This window comes from Cyprinus carpio, chromosome A21 (genome assembly GCF_018340385.1).
Source record: "Cyprinus carpio isolate SPL01 chromosome A21, ASM1834038v1, whole genome shotgun sequence".
NCBI lineage: Eukaryota > Metazoa > Chordata > Actinopteri > Cypriniformes > Cyprinidae > Cyprinus > Cyprinus carpio.
Genome location: NC_056592.1, coordinates 17,953,003 through 17,968,487, shown reverse-complemented (window position 1 = coordinate 17,968,487; position 15,485 = coordinate 17,953,003).

Here is a 15,485-nt window from a genome sequence, read left to right as displayed (position 1 = left end):
AGAAGATCCCTAAAGTTGCAAAGACTAAAGTCTCAAACGCAAAAAGATATTCTTTATAAAAGTTAAGACTAGTCCACGCCCTCCCAAATGCCCCCACGTGTCTACATCACTGTTTTGGAAAATTTTCATAACACCGCCCAAATGTTCACGCAAAGAAAGAAGGCATAACTTTGATTCTCGTTGTAGTATTGTTGCTGCCGCCACCACCATGTTGTGAAGACACTGTGTGTTTCATTGTGAAAGGAAACTACTTTGTTTGGTCTTCCAAAAGAGGACACACCTTGAAATCAGTGGTTAAGTTGTATTTACAACACTGTTCCAGAACAGTTCAAACCAAATATTCAGATGTGTGCAGTGCATTTTATGGAGGACTGTTTCCTTTTTTTTGTGATCAAATTTGAATTTATTTTTATACATACAACAAACATCACAAAACACTAAAGCAACAACAGACATCATCCACACACTCTGTGTTACTATACATGCTCCGTGAATAACTTTGAAATTTATAAGACGATGAGCCAAGTTTTTAGAGGTTAAACTAAGGTTTGACCACACTTTCTCCCAAGTCGACAGATAAATTAAGATCAGATAATTCCTGATTCCAAACAGATTTGACATAAAAAGGCATTGTAATGCGATCAACAATTCCACCACACACCGAGGAAACAGATGGTCGACCAGAAGATGGCGCAATCCAATCCCACACAAAATGAGATCTCCTTAAAGTAACTCTATATGCCAAACCACCCAAATGCACAATCCTTTTAAAATTCAAATGAAATAAATCAAGATATTAATGTCTGTTGTATAAAATAAAAGTAGCAAAGAAAAAGGAACGACAAACAACTTTAAACAAGAACCAAAGCAGACCGTACATTACCAAGAATAAAGGTCTGCTTAAGAAAAAAAAAAAAGAAAAATATTTGGATATGTGACCGATCCACATCAGTTATTAGTCACTAGACAAGATTGCAGGATAGAAGATCACAGCAGAACCTTAAGTGTCCATGTCCACCTTGTTATACTCCTCTCCTGGGCAGTTAAGATGCTTCTTCTGTGGCAGTGAGCTGATAAAATCCTCCGCTTTCTGAGAAAAGTCGAACATCATCTTGCTCAACATTGTGTCGTAGTTTGATTATCGCCGGATAGATGAGAAACGGCTGCAAACCCAGTGCTGTCATCCTCCTAAGGACTGGGTTGAGGTTCCTTCTCCTGGCAGACGTGGCTGGACTGAAGTCAGGAAAAAACAGCAGCGTGACATTATCCTGCATATATTTCACCAGGTATGCCTGCCGTGCACCCTTCAGGATCGCTGATCTGTCTTGCCATCTCAGCACACTCAATATCACGTCCTTTCAGTGCAGGAATCCACTTGGAAAGATTATCTCTGAGAAAGCCGGCTGCATCGGAGCCTTCCACCCCCTCTGGCAACCCCACCAGTCGCACATTATTTCTCCTGCTCCTATCCTCCATGTTCGTCACTTTATCGGTAAGTTGTTCTAGCTGTTTTCTCAGGTTCTTGACTGTTCTCCTATCCTCACGTGCAGCTGCTTGAACAGAATCGACCCGGTCACATGTCTGTTTCATCGCTATGGCTAGCTTTTCAATTTCTGTTGGTGAAGCTGGATCAGGAATGATTTGCGCGAACATAGATGCATTTAGGTAGATTGGGCACACATTCCCTTCAAAAACAAACATAATCCACTGCGTCTTCAGCAGCTGAGATGTCGGGAGTAAATGACGACTGCTATGTTCATTATAACATCCAACAACAGAGCACCTCATTCACTTAGGAGTCATTCTTGTCTACATCTGCTCCGGCGGTGAAACAATGGTGGACTGTTGACAGCTCACTCAGGGCGGGTCTAAGGTAAGATAACAGTCCAGTCTGTGCTGAAACGCCGTCAATCAAACTATCGTAGGAGGGGCCTGTCTGTGTGACGTCACAAAGACAGGCGTCTGAGATTGGCTCGATTTGAGAAAGGGCAAATGACTTAATGAGACTTAAAAAAAACACTGGGGGATTTTTTTGGGGATCATTATGGTGGTTGTGTACACACACTGCCAACACACATTTCAGTTTAAACAGCTTGTAAAAGTTCATGTAGCATCCATTGACCCCTTTAACTAAACTAAACACTAACACAACTAAACAAATAAACGAACAAACACACTCAAAGCATACATACAAAAGGGAGTTAAAGTGGATGAATAAAATCATTAGAGAAAACAGAGAATGCAGCTATGGAAAATGAGTCAATTATCCACCTGAGTGAAACCATCAACGTTGAAGGTTTGGGTGGTGCTGGAATTGTGATCATGTTCATCCAGGTTTGAAGGGTGATGAACTCCAAAGATGTTATTCTGACTCGGTGGTGATTGGGTGAATTTTCTACCAAGTGAAGATTGAATACATGGATGTTGAGGCCGGCCCAGGAACCAGAAGCGGGGAGGTGATGAGAGAAGAGACAGAGACCAAAGCTAGGCGGGTCACTGATGTGAAACCTTTTAAGTTCTATGGAGGTCACACCTCTGGGAGGTCAAAGAGCCAGTTGTGACTTACACTTTAGGAGGGAAAGTTTAGACTCTTTGTCTTCGCGCATGGTATTTTGCATATGTAACTGGATTGGATGCTGATGCAAAAACTATTATAGATTCTTAGAACACTAATATATTGCATAAGTATTAACATATAGTATGCCCTCTCATTTAGATAATCAAAATACTAATTTGTTATGGAGGTAAATCAGTAGCTAAACTCGAGAGGTTGGACATCTGAATGTGAGAACTTGTCATATTAACATTCGTATTTGTAAGTTGAAATTTACACTCACAGCTCTGATGTGAAAAGCTGAATCTTTCAATTTGCACACACAGACAATGATCAAAACACCCGTGTTTTGAATTGGAAGTTGTAGATTAATAGTTACAAATGTGTAAAATGACATTCACACAAAGAAAAATGATATACACAAATGTTTACGACACATTTACTCTTGCACTTTACTTTAGTTTCGCTGCACAATGTCAAGTCGGCACTTACAGCCTCTCAGATCTGGCAGTACGAGTTCAAATCCTAGCGCTCTGACTTTTGCTACTCTTTTTGCAGTATTCCTGTTGCAAAACTCACTTGTGCACTTGTATATGCAGACGTGAGAGCGCAGAGCCAGGGGCGGGGCTTTGGTGCGAATGAAGACATTTTATTGGTCGATGCCTGACCAATGAACAACGCCAGCCATCGCGACTTGCCAAGAAAGAAATTTGTGTTTTATTTTATGCATATGTATCAGTTAGGCCTATTTGTATATCCTAAGCTTTTACATGATTTTAAGACACTGCATTCATTTTGTCATTCAGGTATTATCTGGTAGACAAAATAATGCAACATCTTTCATATGTATATCCCACTGCATATCGCTGTACCAGAATTGCAACATAACTCTGTTGTTTTTATTATTTTTATGATTTGTAAAAATAATTTAAACTTCTTCATTGGATTAAATTCCTAATTTGCTTGTCAGTAATGAACCTTTTTAAATGCAACATAAAAAAAGCTTATAAAAATCGAGTGTTTGATAATGTCTAAATGTACATTAAAAAGCAAAACCTAAAAAATAAGCAGTTATGACCAGCAATACTGTTTTGAGCAACTAGAGTAGAGCTAAATACCATCTATTTATTAAACATCAATAAGGCCATCTAGTGGTTAAAACAATGGCATTACATGTGAATATTATCTTTCTGGACACCAAATGCCTCTAATTTGCCTCTTTGCACTGGAATTTAAAAACATTTTCTCTATTTTAACCCTAAATACTACACTTATTGTAATATAAATAATAAGCATATTAGAAATTGTTATATTTTAAATGGTCATTCATGGATCATAATTATTGCGCATATTATTTAGTATCATAATCTCTTCAAATTAACTAAACAGGACTGAGCTAAGTAAGAGCTACGTAAGAGCTATGTAGTACAGTTATTTTATTGGTTAAAAGTTCCACTTAAGGTGTTTGATCACATTTGACTGCTAAGGAGTATGCGAATGCGAATATAATACTGTTTCATCTCCAGAATAAAATGCTATTGTAAAGCGTAGTCAGCCATGCACAATCAATGTACATTATGTGTTAATAATTTCTAAAAATCGCTGCAAATATAGTGAAACCGCTGTCTGTCCTGATTAATCCCATTCAAATAGATTGACAGCGCGAGATGTTTAGTACTATTGATAGCTCCACATGACCGCGTGGCGGTGGAGATCAAAGCATGTCACAACTGTTTCTCAGCTGCTCTGGTGCAGCGATATTACTCTGCAATATGCAGTGGGATATACATATGAAAGATGTTGCATTATTTGTCTACCAGATAATACCTGAATGACACAAAATGAATGCAGTGTCTTAAAAATCATGTAAAAGCTTAGGATATACAAATAGGCCTAACTGATACATAATGCATAAAATAAAACACAAATTTCTTTCTTGGCAAGTCGCGATGGCTGGCGTTGTTCATTGGTCAGGCATCGACCAATGAAATGTCTTCATTCGCACCAAAGCCCCGCCCCTGTCTCTGCTCTCTCACATCTGCATATTACAAGTGCACAAGTGAGTTTTGCAACAGGAATACTGCAAAAAGAGTAGCAAAAGTCAGAGCGCTAGGATTTGAACTCGTACTGCCAGATCTGATAGGTTGTAAGTGCCGACTTGACGTTGTGCAGCGAAACTGAAGTAAAGTGCAAAAGTAAATATGTCGTAAACATTTGTGTATGTCATTTTACACATTTGTGACTATTAATCTACAACTTCCAATTCAAAAAAACACGGGTGTTTGATCATTGTCTGTGTGTGCAAATTGAAAGATTCAGCTTTTCACATCAGAGCTGTGAGTGTAAATTTCAACTTACAAATACGAATGTTAATATGACAAGTTCTCACATTCAGATGTCCAACCTCTCGAGTTTAGCTACTGATTTACCTCCATAATTTGTAGATACCAAACATGCTACTGGTGAGGTTATATTATCTAAGGATTCTATCATAAGCATGCATAAGAAATACAATACAAAAGACAATATCCCTCTATGGCATAAATTTTTATTTTTGGTGAAAAAAAAAAAAATTTCATCCCATTTTTTCGGAGCGTGGGGGTCCCTGATAATATATCCATCATAAAATATGCCCCCCTCCCAGTCCCCCTCAACCCCCCCAAACCAGATATTGGTTTGTTGCCTCAGGGGGCAACTCTGTGCTATAAGGGTACTGAAACATCAAGGTTTTCTATATAAGTGGAATATGTCAATCATGCAATACAAACATTAGAGAAAGTTTTATTTTGATAAGTATCAATCACAACTGGTTCCATCTAATCACAAACATCAAAAAATAAACAAATAAATCAAATCAACTTATAAATAAAAACTACTACTAATTACAAATAACACCTAAAGTATAAATGTTTCTCACATTTCATATAAACATATAGGCCAACATCCAAATGACAGAGATAGAGTGTGTATACTGGATCCCCTGTGTGTGTGTGTGTGTGTGTGTGTGTGTGTTTGTGTGTGTAAGAGAGAGAGTGTGTATACTGGTATCCCCTACATTATGGGGACCCCACGAGGATAGTGATTCCAGTATATTTTATCCTTTTGGGGCCATTTTTGGTCTCCATGAGAAAACTGCTTTTAAATCATATGGAAGGATTTTGTTTTTCTTTTAATCTAAAATAAAGAAAGTTTTCTGTGAGGAGTAGGTTTAGGGGGTAGGGGATACAATTTACAGTTTGTAGAGTATAAAAACCATTATGTCTATGGAATGTACCCATAAAACGTGGAAGCCCAATGTTGAAAATTGATTTAAAAGAACTAATTATAATGTAACAAACTTATAGTTAACCATGCATTTGTTATAAGGGGATCAAAAGCACATTAAATGTTATTTTCTAATTACTAATTAGAGAACTGACTGTTCACATATTATCTGCATGCTTGCTATTAGTGGGTTGTGCTGTTGGGTTTGGTTTTTGATATTTTGATATTATCACTGACACATCCTGTGCTTGCAAACTTGTATCAGTTTCATTTAGAGCTAGAAAACCACCACATCATAGTCATTTTAAGGATAAATCCGTTTTTTTAAACTATGTTCACATTTGTCATGTTGACTTTGAGACCAAAGATCATGAAGGAACCTTCAGAAGATCACTGAAGAGCAACTAAAGGATAGAAGCCTCTGTCTATAAGTTCAAGACATGAAGACTGCAGCAAAACGTGGTTGTGATTGGAAGTGACAGACACAGAAGTGACAGATAAGTTTGTTTAAACAAATTGAAACAAATTGCTTGATCTGCTTTTATGGCTATTTATTTATAAAGCCTGTAATAAGCATGTAATAAATGTGCTGTTACAATATTAGACAATATTAGTTTTTAAAATATAAGTTTGTGACTCCTACTGATTCTATCCAGAAATAATTATCATATGTACATTTATTATACAGTTAAACAAAATATGTTTCATTTATAATGTGTAATTACAATTTATAAAATGTGTCAGATATTTTTCATTCGTATTAATCTTTTTATTGCTAGTCTTCGGATCTTTGTTAGGTGGCGCACGCTCTTGTTGTCAGTTGTTAAAAAGCAAGGGCATTATGGTATGTAAATATTGCTCATGTAATTTTTATATTTAATATTTAGATAACATATTTCCATGTTTTATTAGTCTATCATTACAATTAAAGAAGATATAGATAATATTGAGTAACTACTGAAGCTGTAACTACAGCAGTTCTAAGTTCCGTTGGCTGTTAGCCTGTTAGCCTGCATGTTGGATCTGTGGTCTGCCTATAGAGTCTATAAATCGCTAAATTTACTGAGATTGTTATTTACTGTTATTTATTATTTAGTTGCAATTTTTGTTGGCTCCTTGTTTTGGGCACTTGTTCATCCGTCAAGATTATCAAACTGCTTAATTGAGGCCTATAATGAGGCCTTTTGAATATTACAGGTTTGAATATTACTTTATAGCACATGCAGTATCAAACATGCTTTATGTACAACTGGTGGTATAATGGTTAAAGTTCTGGTCTGGAAACCGTTGGAAACCCACAAGGCCTGATCTATAAGCTATCGTCATAACATACAATAAATTGAATAATTAATCTTTTGTTCACTTGAAAAGATGGTTTTCAGTGTCTTCAGGGCAGGTTCATGATAACACATGCTGTCTAAACACACAGTGGGTATAGAAAAGAATCACCCCGCTTTAAAATAATCACATATCCTTAAATTAAAACATAAAAAGAATACATACAAACTTTATTTACTAACAGCAACTAATAACATCAAACTTAAAACATACAACTCAAACATATAACAAAAAATCAAAACAAAAAAAAAAAATAAATAAAAAACAGAATCACTGAGTTAGAAAAAGGATCACCCCCTTGTGTCAGTATTTGCTGAACCACCTTTTTCTTTAATTACAACCTTTATTCTTTTGAGATATGTCTCTAGGTCCTGCTAACTACTGTTTTATTTGCATTTGTTTCCAGGGTACAATATTCTGCCTTCCCCACCAACCCACAGTGGATCAAATTAAGGTAGTTGTGTTTGTTTGTGAAATGGTTCGCATTTCCATATGAAGTCAGAAAAATACAGCATACAACATAATATTAGACAGTTCTGGCATTGTGTTAACCCATAATGAATAACTCACAAGTAATTTATTTTTGAAAATAACATTAAAGTGGATTTTGTAAAATAAACTAAACTGCATATCTTTATATCATACTATTATTCTCTTTATATCATATACATCAGATTAGTTGATCAAAATATTAAAGAGATTAATTACTAATTACCAATATAATCAATTATGACATTCAAATATATTTTTGTAAATTCTTAAAAGTCATTCATGACATTAACAAATGCAATGGTATATTTAGACCTCCATCCAGTTACCAGTTAAAGGTAAATGTTTGGACATTTTTTTGACAATGTATAAATCAGAATTGACTAGCTATACCAAGAAAGCCCTACAAGATGTATATCCATAAAATATATATGTATCTGCATGATGTAGAAGACATGACATAAACACGCAAAGACGTCATACAAAATTGGCGCCATTCACACATGCAATGAATTGACGCAGGGCCAAGAAAGGATTTTAAGTTTTAGAGTGTTTACAAACATCTGTAGATTAGTAAAAGTTGAATAGATTTGAATTCCCAAGGACAAGAATCAGATACATCGACTTTAGAGTGTATATATTTGCAAACAAACCATTAACTGATCGACGACAGTTTTAGTTGGATCTCCGACATCTCCGTCACTGAAGCCATGGTATGTGAATTAAGGAAAAACATTACTGTCATCATCTAATTTGTTGGTTTTGATAAAGATAATTATCTCTATACCTTTTTACCATAAGTTAAGTCTATAACACATTACGACAACAAGCATACGTACAGTGAGTGTTCACCGAGGGTTTTCATTTAAAATCATAGCATGTATGAACTTGTAAAGGTGCCTAATGTGCTTTATAATGTGTTTTTATCAATCTAATTTCTTATTTAAGTTAAAGACTCATTTTTAAATCATTGATTGATATGTTCTAGAGTGTGACAGAAGTAGAAAACAGAGGAGGGATTCACCCTGAAGCTGGATTTGATAATGCAAACACATCTGGAGTAAGTAAATAATACCTATTGTTGGTTATACACATACTCTATATTACATTATTAGTTTACTGTATTATTATTTGCGTTGTTATTACTAGTTTTAAAGGGATCATATGATGCTGCTAAAAAGAACGTTATTTTGTGTATTTGGTGTAATGAAATGTTTATGCGGGTTTAAGGTTAAAAAAACACATTATTTTTCACATACTGTACATAATGGTTTCTCCTCTATGCCCCGCCTTCTGAAACGCGTCCATTCTCACAAGGCTCATCGGTCTGAAAAGTTAGGTGTGCTCTGATTGGCCAGCTATCCAGTGCATTGTGATTGGCTGAATACCTCAAGTGTGTGATGGAAATGTTACGCCCCTTAACTTATTGTGATGTCCTTGTCCGGCCGGAGCGACGAGACACAAACATAACCCCATTATAAACGTGATATAAACATGATTTCTAGTCGTGTCCTCTTTTGGAAGGCCAAACAAAATAGTTTCTCTTTCTCAATGAAACAGCGTCACACACCGCGTCCTTGAGTGAGTAGAGGCCGGAGGCCTAGATTGAGCCATGGTCTAGAGTGAGCCGCGACAGGCTTGAGAACGGTGCGGCACTCGGACTCTACGAAGGAGCGTACCTTGGGCTTGCAGCAACCACAGGTGACGACCCTGGGCTGGACTCCACTTCGTCCACGGTGAAAGCCGATCCAGCGATCCACAGTGCAAAGTTGATGTATTTCCTCAGCGACCAGCACGGATCAGCTCCAGGCATGATGAAGTGGATATCATCCTCTTTTGGAAGGCCAAACAAAGTAGTTTCGCTTTCACATTGAAACACACAGCATCTATACGACATGGCGGCGGCGGCAACAACAATACTATAACAAGAATAAAAGTTACGCATTCTTTCTTTGCGTGAACATCTGGGCGGCGTTATGCAAATCTTCCCACATACTGACGTAGATATGTGGGTGCGTGTTAGAACGAGGCGTTTTAGGTAGGTGTGGACGAGTCTTAACTTCTATAAAGAATATCTCTTTGGATTTGAGACTTTAGTCTTTGCAACTTTACAGATCTTCTTTATGCACCAAGAGCTTGTAACACTCCAAAGAGAAAGAAAAAATTTAAATCGCATCATATGACCCCTTTAAGTTTCAGACTACTGATAGCCGGTTCAAAGGTTTAATTAAAATTATTTTGTATTTGCTCAAATTTTTTGAAATTCTATAGCAGTGATTTTAAATGGTTATATTTTTTGATGTTTTTAGGTTTCAGTTCAGTATGTGGACAACCAAGAAGTGATTTCTGAAGGCACATTTGAGGACGATAATATATTAATCAAGCCTACTGTAAAGGTAATGAGAAGAGAGCTTGGATCATGATTGCTTTGAATGAATTAAGATTCATTACTAATGATTATGAATATTCAGCTTTCAGTGCAATGCATGGAGAACCAGAGAGGCCTTCATGGGCAAATTTTGTATGATGATGTGTCATACCCCATCCATCTCCAACCTCAAGCTGAGCCGGATATTCAGGATGAAGGCATTGTAGTTGACATGGAAGAAGATGAAGGACAGGAATTGTACTAATGTGTATTTGATGTGAAGAAAAGTTTAGCACCTTTAGGTTATGAAGTTAACATGGAATAAGATAGAAACGAGATTGATTCTGGGGACTGACTTTGATTATTCATGTTAAATAGTGTGCAAACTAAATATTTCACGGGCAGTTTTTTTTTAAGGTACTGTGTTCAAACTGAAATGAAGGAAAGTGAGGAAAGACAAGTATTACTGCCCAATAAATTATAATTAATTATAAATCAAGTTTATGGAATTAGATTTTGTTTTATAAATAAAATGTTTATAAACAGTATTTGTTTGAGTGTTGAACAATGACAGAAGAGAAGACAATACTACTGTTGCCAAACTTGCTTTCTTAATATGAATCCAACTTTTGAAACTTCTTATAAGGGGAAGTTGTTATAATACTAGTTTTGTCTGTTGCTATTTGTTATTCAAGTATGCTGCTAAAGGATGACTGAATAAATGTTCAACACTTTAAAATGTTTAAAATTCACATGTTTTTTCTTCTTGGAAAACCACCTAAAAAATATTGATGAGGTTTTGTCTGCAGGGGACAACATACTTGTGTCCAGTAAATGCTCTCTACATCCCAAACTGTTGAAAGTTTTAAACATAGGATTCTCTGTCATGTTCTATAAAAAAACACCCACATTTCTTGTTATTGTGTATAATCTGCCAACTAAAAGCAGTAGCACTTTAGCAACTTCTGTCTCATGGCTGTGATGTAAGCAAATGCTATTGGCCATTTAAAAAGGGACAAGCCCTTCTATATGGTTTAATTTACTGTTTCAGTAGGAAATAAGTGTAATATGGAAAACATGCAATACAAGCATTAGAAAAAGTTTTATTTGGACAATGATCAATCAGAACTGGTTCCAACTAATCACAAAATCCAAAAAATAAACTAATAAATAATCAAATTAACTACTAAAAAACACCTAATGTTTCTCACATTTCATATTAACATATAAATCAACATCCAAATGAATTTTTTTGAGTGTGTATGAGACCCCACAAGGATAGTGATACCAGTAAATTTTGTCCTTGTGGGGCCATTTTTGGTCCCCATGAGGAAACAGCTTATAAATCATACAGAAGGATTAAAAAAAAAATCTAAAATAGCAGAAAGTTTTCTGTGAGGAGTAGGTTTAGGGGTAGGGGATACAATTTACATTTTGTAGAGTATAAAAACCATTATGTCTATGGAATGTACCCATAAAACATGGAAGCCCAATGTTGAAAATTTATTTAGATATTTTAAGTGAATAATTATGATGTAATAAACCTATAGTTAACCATGCATTTGTTATAAGGGGATCAAAAGCACATTAAATGTTATTTTCTAATTACTAATTAGAGAACTGACTGTTCACATATTATCTGTATGCTTGCTATTAGTGGGTTGTGCTGTTGGGTTTGGTTTTTGATATTTTGATATTATCACTGACACATCCTGTGCTTGCATACTTGTATCAGTTTCATTTAGAGCTAGAAAACCACCACATCATTTTAGGTATAAAACTTTTTTTAAACTATGTTCACATTTGTCATGTTGACTTTGAGACCAAAGATCATGAAGGAACCTTCAGAAGATCACTGAAGAGCAACTAAAGGATAGAAGCCTCTGTCTATAAGTTCAAGACATGAAGACTGCAGCAAAACGTGGTTGTGATTGGAAGTGACAGACAGAGAAGTGACAGATAAGTTTGTTTAAACAAATTGAAACAAATTGCTTGATCTGCTTTTATGGCTATTTATTTATTTATAAAGCCTGTAACAGGTATGTAATAAATGTGCTGTTACAATATTAGACAATATTAGTTTTTAAAATATAAGTTTGAGACTTCTACTGACTCTATCCGGAAATAATTATCATATATACATTTATTCTACAGTTAAACAACATGTGTTTAATTTATAATATGTAATTACAATTCATAAAATGTAATTATCTTTAAAATTTTATTTGTTAGTCGTATATTTAAAATCACTATTAATATAATAATTGAAAATCTCCGGACATTAAATCTACAAGAATCCTAACGTGAATATTGCTCATGAAATCTTTAATTTTCCATCAAAACCGGTTTTATTATTCTATCATTACAATTAAAGACGATATAATATTGAGTAACTACTGAAGCTGTAACTACAGGAGTTCTAAGTTTCGTTGGCTGTTAGCCTGTTAGCCTGCATGTTGGATCTGTGGTCTGCCTATAGAGTCTATAAATCGCTAAATTTACTGAGATTGTTATTTACCATTATTTATTATTTAGTTGCAATTTTTGTCAGCTTCCTGTTTTGGGAACTTGTTCATCCGTCAAGATTATCAAACTGCTTAATTGAGGCCTATAATGAGGCCTTTTGAATATTACAGGTTTGAATATTACTTTATAGCACATGCAGTATCAAACATGCTTTATGTACAACTGGTGGTATAATGGTTAAAGTTCTGGTCTGGAAACCGTTGGAAACCCACAAGGCCTGATCTATAAGCTATCGTCATAACATACAATAATTGAATAATTAATCTTTTGTTCAATTGAAAAGATGGTTTTCAGTGTCTTCAGGGCAGGGTCGTGATAAAACATGCTGTCAAAACACACAGTGGGTATAGAAAAGAATCAGCCCGCTTTAAAATCACATTTTGTTGCTTTGCAGCCTGAAATGAAGACAGACATAGTTTTTGTTTTATCTATATTTACTCTGCAACTTATAACATCCAAGTGAAAGATATAACTCCAACATGTCAGAAAAAATAAATAAATAAAAAACAGAATCACTGAGTTAGAAAAAGGATCACCCCCTTGTGTCAGTATTTTGCTGAACCACCTTTTTCTTTAATTACAACCTTTATTCTGTTGAGATATGTCTCTAGGTCCTGCTAACTACTGTTTTATTTGCATTTGTTTCCAGGGTACAATATTCTGCCTTCCCCACCAACCCACAGTGGATCAAATGAAGGTAGTTGTGTTTGTTTGTGAAATGGTTCGCATTTCCATATAATGTCAGAAAAATGGCTGACTCATTACCATTTTTAATACAGCATAATATTAGACAGTTCTGGCATTGTGTTAATCCATAATGCATAACTCACAAGTTATTTATTATTTATTTATTTATTTAAACCCTAAAGGATCAGGTGACATTCGCCATGAACAAACAACACTCGGTAGGTTTACATGCTTTACTACTTCCACTCCAAAACTGAATGATTAGCGTCTTAGTATATTAAAAGACTGGTTTTGTCTTCTGCAGGTGGCAGTTCATGATCATAAAGCCTCCTACTACAACTGTACTAGTAAACAAAATCTTGCCTTAGAGGGAGAAAAACTCTGACAGACCAGTTCTGTTGTAACGGCAAGTAAAGACAAGAAAGACAAATACCTCCCAAGACCTTAACACCTCACCCTTTATACTTCAAATAAAGGGATTTCACCATCGTCTGTGTCTTCTGTTAATAGCCGTTTAAAGGTGTCCACATTGGTCTTTCAAAAGGTCTGTGTATACTTAGAATATGTCAGTGTGAATATGTCCCTTCCTGAATAAAGGAGCAGGAAATCTGAAAAAAAAAGAACCTTCAAACACAAAACTAGACCTTCAAACCACACTGTCAGTACTCTATTGTCCTGTTCACACAAACATAGTGAGTACACTACCACATACAGGACTCAAGAAGCAAAGAAAGACCCACTTGCTAGTCAATTTACATATGCTTTAGTATCTTAGTCAACACATCAAAATAAGTATACTTCTGTCACACATAATAAAATATTTTCAAACATAATGAATTAAAATGCACATTAATGTGAATCAGTGATTACAGCTGTGGAGCTTTTCATTCAACCAACTGCATGGCAGTTTCATCCTGGTAAGATATAACAAGATTTATTTTCCAAAATACACATATATTCCCTTTTTTTGTAAGCTATAATGGGAATTAAGTTTTTTGATTGTTTGTTGCTTAGGAAGTTGTGCTGTCTTAAAAAATTGTGAAAAGAGGAAGTTCATAGGATTCATAATGACTTAATGAAACTAGGACATTTGAACTGATGCTGTTCAATTTCTTGGTTCTTATAACTTCCTAAAGGAAAAGGAAATGAAGCATGTATAAAAGTCATATGAATTACTGAACATTTGGGAGGAGTCCTGTGAGCTTCCAGATCACTGAGATATATCTGAAGCCCATCAGTCTTTTCCAGGCAGTCACCCAGGAATCATCTTCACAAATAATTTCTGCTTTATTTGTATTTTTCAATCATACAATATCAATTTCTGTATTGGATTTCTTATGTGTCTTTTTGGCAATGGCATCACTTCAACATATTTCTGAGCACCATCATGAGGGTTCGGGTCGAGAATGTGCTTTACACAGGAAGCCAAGGTCTATGAGGACATGAAAGGTAACACAGACCTAAACTGGTTTGCCTGGACATTCTGAACATTAATTGACAGCAGTGTAGATAAAAAGACCCATGTTACTACGGCATTAAGAAGAAAATTTCCAGTTTGCACATGGACACATGTACCAAGGCAAACATAAACACTTTAGGATCTCTATCGACATCTGTGGTTGAAACTCAAAATTGCATGTTAAAGTTTAAAATAAAGTAACATGCAGAGGATTTTATATAAACTGTGCTTTAGCTCTGCTCTTCTGTTGGGATAAATCTGATGCTCTGATGTGCAAAGCACAGCTAGGCCCACCTTAATATAACCCACCCTACATAATATCCACATTTTAGGGGTTGATTAGTGCAAAGTTGTACCTTTGAAGGCACTGCCCCATGTTACCAGTTAAAGGTAAATGTTTGTAATTTTTTTCTGACAATGTATCAATCAGAATTGACTAGCTATACCAAGAAACCCCTACAAGATGTATATCCATAAAATGTATATGTATCTGCATGATGTAGAAGACATGACGTTAACACGCAAAGACGTCATACAAAATTGGCGCCATTCACACATGCAATGAATTGACGCAGGGCCAAGAAAGGATTTACAAACATTTTTTGTAAAGATTAGTAAAAGTTGAATAGATGTGAATTTCCAAGGACAAGAATCAGATACATGGACTTTTGAGTGTATATATTTGCAAACACACCATTAACTGATCGTCGACAGTTTTAGTTTTGGCTCGCCGACATCTCCGTCACTGAAGCCATGGTATGTGAACTAAGGAAAAACATTATTGTCATCATCTAATTTGT